Source organism: Lemur catta, chromosome 2 (assembly GCF_020740605.2).
Source record: "Lemur catta isolate mLemCat1 chromosome 2, mLemCat1.pri, whole genome shotgun sequence".
NCBI classification, from domain to species: domain Eukaryota; kingdom Metazoa; phylum Chordata; class Mammalia; order Primates; family Lemuridae; genus Lemur; species Lemur catta.
This window is the reverse complement of record NC_059129.1, coordinates 26,278,514-26,284,513: the sequence shown is the minus strand read 5'-3', so window position 1 is coordinate 26,284,513 and position 6,000 is coordinate 26,278,514.

Here is a 6,000-nt window from a genome sequence, read left to right as displayed (position 1 = left end):
GGCTTGCTCTCTGGGCTCACACTGCAGAGGGGAGGGCTTGCTGCCCACGGAGGACACCCCGCCCACAGTAGATATCCCACCCACAGTGGATGCTGCCCATAGTGGACACTCCACCTATGGTGGACACACCACCCACAGTGGACATACCACCCACAGTGGATACTCCACCTATGGTGGACACACCACCCACAGTGGACAGACACCCTGCTCATAGTGGACATGCCACCCATGATGGACTCACCACCCACAGGGGATACTCCAACTATGGTGGACACACCACCCACAGTGGACACGCTGCCCATAGTGGACATGCCACCCATGATGGACTCACCACCCACAGTGGACACGCCGCCCATAGTGGACACGCCACCCATGACGGACACACCACCCAGAGTGGACACACCGCCCTCAGTGGACATGCTGCCCACGGTGGACACACTGCCCATGGTGGACACACGGCCTATGGTGGACACGCGGCCTATGGTGGACACACTGCCCACGGTGGACACGCGGCCTATGGTGGACACACTGCCCACGGTGGACACGCGGCCTATGGTGGACACACTGCCCATGGTGGACACGCGGCCTATGGTGGACACACTGCCCACGGTGGACACACTGCCCATGGTGGACACGCGGCCTACGGTGGACGTGCCACAGGCTCTTGCAGAAGAGGCCGTGAGGGCCTGACTGAGGAGGAGCTTCAGCTTCCCTCTTTCTGCTCCAGCCCTCTCCTGTCCTCAGCCCCTGTCCTCCCCATGAATGGTCAAGCTTCTGGCTGGTGGCCAGCCCTGTCTGGACAAGAGGAAACCAGGATGTGAGGAGCAGAACACTGAGTCCTCAAGAGCAGAAATTCCACCGGAAAGGAAACAATGTGCAGGGGTCGGAGTCACCCCTGAGGGAGCAAGGGGGCAAGGGCAGGGACAGGGCCTTCCTGCCCCGGCGGGTAAACAACTCCAGGCCGGAGAAGCCCCCACGACCCACTGTCTTCCAGGCAGGGGTGCTGGAGTCCCCAGGGCTGGGGCGTTGTGCCAACAGGGAGAAGCGGTGCCCTGCATCCTCTTCTGGCCTTTGAAGGCAGATGAGCTGCTGCGGGGAGAAGCAGGGTCCGCGGCCAAGGCCAAGGGGATCAAGGCAGAACTAAAGGAGCCTCTGGAGAATGAAGCTCGGCTGTGGCGGAGGCCGGGATGGCCATGGCCCTGATGGCCAGTCAACTGCCAGAAACCAAATAAGACAGCTCTAGGCTTTAGGGCAGGGGTTTTCAGGAGAGGGAGCTTGCAGAGCGCTCCACGGGGGGTGAAAAAGGCCAGCCCAGGGCCACCATCTACGGTGCCAGAGGGGAAACCTTCCTCTTTCGGGGCCCAGACCAGGCTAGCCCTTAGCGGAGCAGCAATGAAGCAAACTGCAAAGCTGGAGAAGCAGCCTATGTCTAGAAGGGACAGAACAACTGCCCCCCAGCAAGCTCCGGTGCCCCTGGGATCCCTGTCCCTGCCTCCCACGCCGGCAGGGCTGGAGGAAGGAGGGGTGCCAAGGGGCTGCAGACTGGTGCCCGCCACAGTCGGATTTGTGGTTGCCCCTGTTCGTTTGTTTAGGTGACTTCCGATCTGTAAATCCATTCATTTTCAAGGTTTGGGGCACCGCTTGCCTTTTCTTTCAAGTTTTAGAACTTCCCTTCCCCAAACTGCCACAGTGACAAGGGCAAAGATGTGTGGGGCAGTTGCTCTTTGCATGTTTTTGTGTTTCATTGTCCTACAACTCAAACTGGGTATTGGTACCACCCCAATCTGCAGACGAGGTCACTCAGCTCAGAGAGGGGCTGGCTCTGCAGCCCCAGCTGTTAGCCAGACCCCGCCCTGTCTCCCAGGGCCTCAGCTGCCCCCAACCCCCAACCCAGGATGGGCCCGGGGCCCTCACTGTGTCCCCCTCCACCAGTCCTCTGTGTTATACCCAGGCCTCACCGGGTCACACTCGCTTTTGAATCGTGGCCTACTGTGCCTTGATCCAGTGGTTCTAACACCAACTGCATGTTAGACTCACCCAGGAGCTTTGGAAAAATCCTGAGTCCTGGGCCCACCTCTAATGATTTGAATGGCCATCCTGGGGTATAGGGGTTTTGGTTTTGGTTTTCGTTTAAGGAGCTCTGCAGGTACCTCCAGGATTGAGATCTTAGCTCATTTGGTAATGGAAGGAATTTCGGTCACCTGCTCTGCTGGGGCAGTTATCGGAGGCCGGGGTCCTCTTATCACATTGGAAAGAGCCACCTGACTGGCTGAGGGTTGGTCATTCTTCCCCAGAGCCCAAGGCTGGGTCACAGGTGTCAGGGAGCTGCCGGTGGGGCAGAGGCCATTTGCCCGATGGGCAGTTTTCTTTCCCTGCCTCTTGCACTATTAGTGCACTTTGGACTAGACTCTAAGGTGGGTGGAGGAGGGACAGGGAAGCTGAGAAGCTGGTGTGGGGACTGGAGGGTCTCTTCACCCTCAGGGCTGAAGGCCAGGGCATGCTTCAAATGACCTGAAAGAGCTACCAGCAACATGCTCGGGAAGGACCCTGCGGGAGACAGGCCTTGAAGAATGAGGGTCACTGTCGTCATCTGTGAGCAGCTATGGAGAGTGTGCTTTCAGGCACCCAGGGGCACAGAAAGATGTTGGGGCTGGAGATGTGGCTCTTGCCCTGGAGGGACTTAGGCTCCTGTATGGCAGAAAGACAGGCATTTACTACGCAGATAAGAAGGTTCCAAGGAGATTTATGCCAAAGGCCTCCTGAGCGACAAGTGAGATTGGGACCCCAGCCGAGGGGATGTGTGAGCCTTGGGGCAGGTCAGGAGAGTCCACAGGCCTTGGCACAGAGCAGAGGAGTGGCCGGGGGTGGTGGCGGTGTCTGAGGACGTCTCAGAGGAGGAGCAGAGTGGTGCAGGAACTGGGTAGAACGGCCCGGAAGTGAGGACCCTACAGAGCAGGCCAGGGGATTTGCTCCGTGTGTGGGAACCTGGAGGAGCCGCCCTGTTCCCTGCTCGAACCCGCCCGCCCGGACCTGCTTTCTTAGTCACACCTGTGCCAGGTGCTCCCTCCCCTGCAGCTCTGGGGCGGTGATGAGGCCTCCGTTATTCACAGCCTGGACCGACAGCCGGCTTCCCCGGGGCACACTCCCAGGGTGCAGCCCGGGCTGCCAGCTCACTGCCCTGTGAGGCCACCCCAGACCCAGACAGGCCCTGCAGGCACAGCCCTCTCCTCCTCCTGGGCCCTGCAGCCCTGGGCTGGCCAGGCTTGTGCAAGGATGTGGCATCTCAGGCAGCGGAGGGGCAGTTGTGTTTCCTTGGCCTACCTCCTTCAGAGGGGACACCAGTGGAATCACAGGGAAACCGTGGACTAGGAGATTTGGGAGCTCTCCCTCTCATTCTGAGCTCCTGCCTTAGACTGGAACGAACAGAAGCCATTCTGCTTTGGATGTACCAAGCGTCTTGTCCCTGAACCTAACGCCCAGAACTGGGCTCAAGGGATCTCAGTCTCAGGTCCTCATTCTCTCAGGAAATGGGGTGCCAAGCCGCACTTGCCCTTGTCTGCCTTTGGTAGTGGCACCCTTGGGGAGACGGGGGTGGAGGCAGGAGGCCAGAGCTGAGCCTCAGTGGAAAGCCCCAGACTCGGGAACTCCCTGCTAGCAATTCTGAGAATCCCGAGGGGCGTGCAGGTGAGAGGTCGTGTTGTGTCTAGAACCCCGGGGCTGGCTTTCCGGACTGAATCAGGGACATGGTCAGAGCCCTGCAGCAGGTGGAGGCGCAGGGTGTCCTTCCTGGCCTGGGTGGAGTCCCCACCCCCTCTCTCTGCCAGGGCTTTCCTGCCCGGTGGACCGTTAGCTCTGCAGCTGGATGAATGGGCGTGTGTGTGTGCATGTGTGTGTGTGTGTGTGTGTGTGTGTGTGTGTGTGTGTGTGTGTGTGTGTGTGAGTGACGGGCATTTGCCAGGCCTGTGTTGTTGCAGGCCCTCCCCAGGCTTCCCTGAGTTTCTGAACAAGCCTGTACTTCCTCTGGGAAGCTCCGTAGGGGGGCTGCAAGGGACAGGAAACTGGGAAGGCCTCCATAAATGGGGAGAGATCTCAACTCGCCACATCTGCCCCCACCCCCTGCCCCATTCCACCATCTGAGTTTTCCCATCCATCTCTTGCAGTTGGGCAAGTTCACTCGCTGTCTCCTCCTTGCACTTCTCCTTCTGGGGGTCCTCTCAGCCACTCCCCCTCTACACACACTCACCCCTGGAAACTTCCATCCCCTCTGCTTTTCCTGTGTAAATCTGCTGTCCACCGCAGGGGTTGGGGGGGCCTCCCAAGGCCCAGCCGCTTTGCTCCCATCCTTTCCCCAAAGCCACCCCCAGCTGTCTCTCTTTTGAACTTGATACTTCTCGCAATGGGATCTACCTGGGCAGACACACCGTTCAGCACCGGCTTGTTCTACGACTGTATCGCCTGTGTTCATTTTGCTTTCCCTACGGGCTTGTAAGCAGTTTGGGGGTAGGAACTGTCTGGGTCTGCACTTCCCTCCTGGGCCTCTGAACACTGCAGGACGTGGGCGGTGCTCGCGCCCTCGAAGTTGCCTTCAGAGAATTCAATTAGGAAGAAACTCAGTTTAGGAGAGGATATTAGCCCTCTAGAAATTACCTAGGAGACTGTCTGTCTGTGAATATCCCAAATCCAATTAAGTAGACCTGGGTGAAGCCTCGGAGGAGCTGATAAGATTGCGATTGCCACTCGGTGTAGGAGTAACTGCATCGTCGTCCTCCATCTGGAGGAAAATGCCAACCGAGGAGGAAGTTCTTCAGGGCTTGGAAACAGGGGATCCAGGGAGACCAAATTGGGTGCTCCATCTCCAGACTGGCCAGAAGAGTTGGCGCCCTGTCCCCAAAACATCCGTGGTCAGGCCACGGGAGAGGTGTGTCCCGAGGTGGGGTGGATGTCTCAGGCTGTCACCGGTGGACAATAACAGCCATTAGGACCATCCAACACCCTGCCCTGGCCTTGTTCTGATTCCGTACTCGGTAGTTCTCCTGAGGTCCCCGGGGAGAGATGTGTCTGTCTGGGACCCTGGGGCCTGTGGCTCTGCCTCTTAGTAAATAAGCCGGCATTTTGGTTCCTGTTAGTTGGCTCCTGTGGTATGCACATGTCAGCTGAGGCCCAGGTGCTAGACCGTGATGAAATCACCGCAATAAAGCCACCTTGTCTGGGTGACCAGCCACCCCCACCCTGACCAGCTGGCCATGTCTTCCCCCAACATTTTTGCACTTGCTGTTTGCATTGGTTACTTAGAGGCAGGGCCCAACACATACTTTCTGCATGGTAGACTGATTGATGCATGAGGTGGAAGGGAGACAGCCCAGCCCAGGTGCTTTGTCTCCAAAACGTACAGGGAGAAGGCACAGGGTTCCGAGGGGCCCATCCTGAGGGGATGAATAAGTGGATGTTGGCTGAATATCTCCTGTGTGCAAGGTACTGCCTGAATGTGTTTACATTCTTAATCTCATTTATTTATCCCAAGAGCTCTGTGGTGTATCTTACTGTGTTCACTTTACAGATGAAGAGCAGAGGTTCAGAGTGGTTAAGTCACCTGGCTGGTAAGAGGTGGAGCTGGGGTTAAGTGCAGCTCTTCTCAGCCTCAATCCCCTTCTTGGAGAGAGGGGAGGAAGGACCCCAGAGGGGGAGCATGTGCCTTCTGTATTAGGATAGTGGCTTCTGGAAGGAAGGCTGGACAGGGCATGGAGGTGTTCATGGAGGGCGCTCCTCCTTGCCCTCGCCCAGCATTTGCCCTTGGGAGAGACTTGGCAGCTGTGGTCCTCGGCTGAGAATTAAATGGTAGGAAATGAGCTTTGGGGAAATTCCAGTCTTGATGCTTCAATGAGGCGAGAGCTGGCATGATGCCCCGCCTGGGAACACCCCGACAGACCACAGAGAGACACCCCCTTCTCTCATCGGAACGCCAGCGAGGATACCCTTCCCCAGCACCGCAGCCCAGACCTG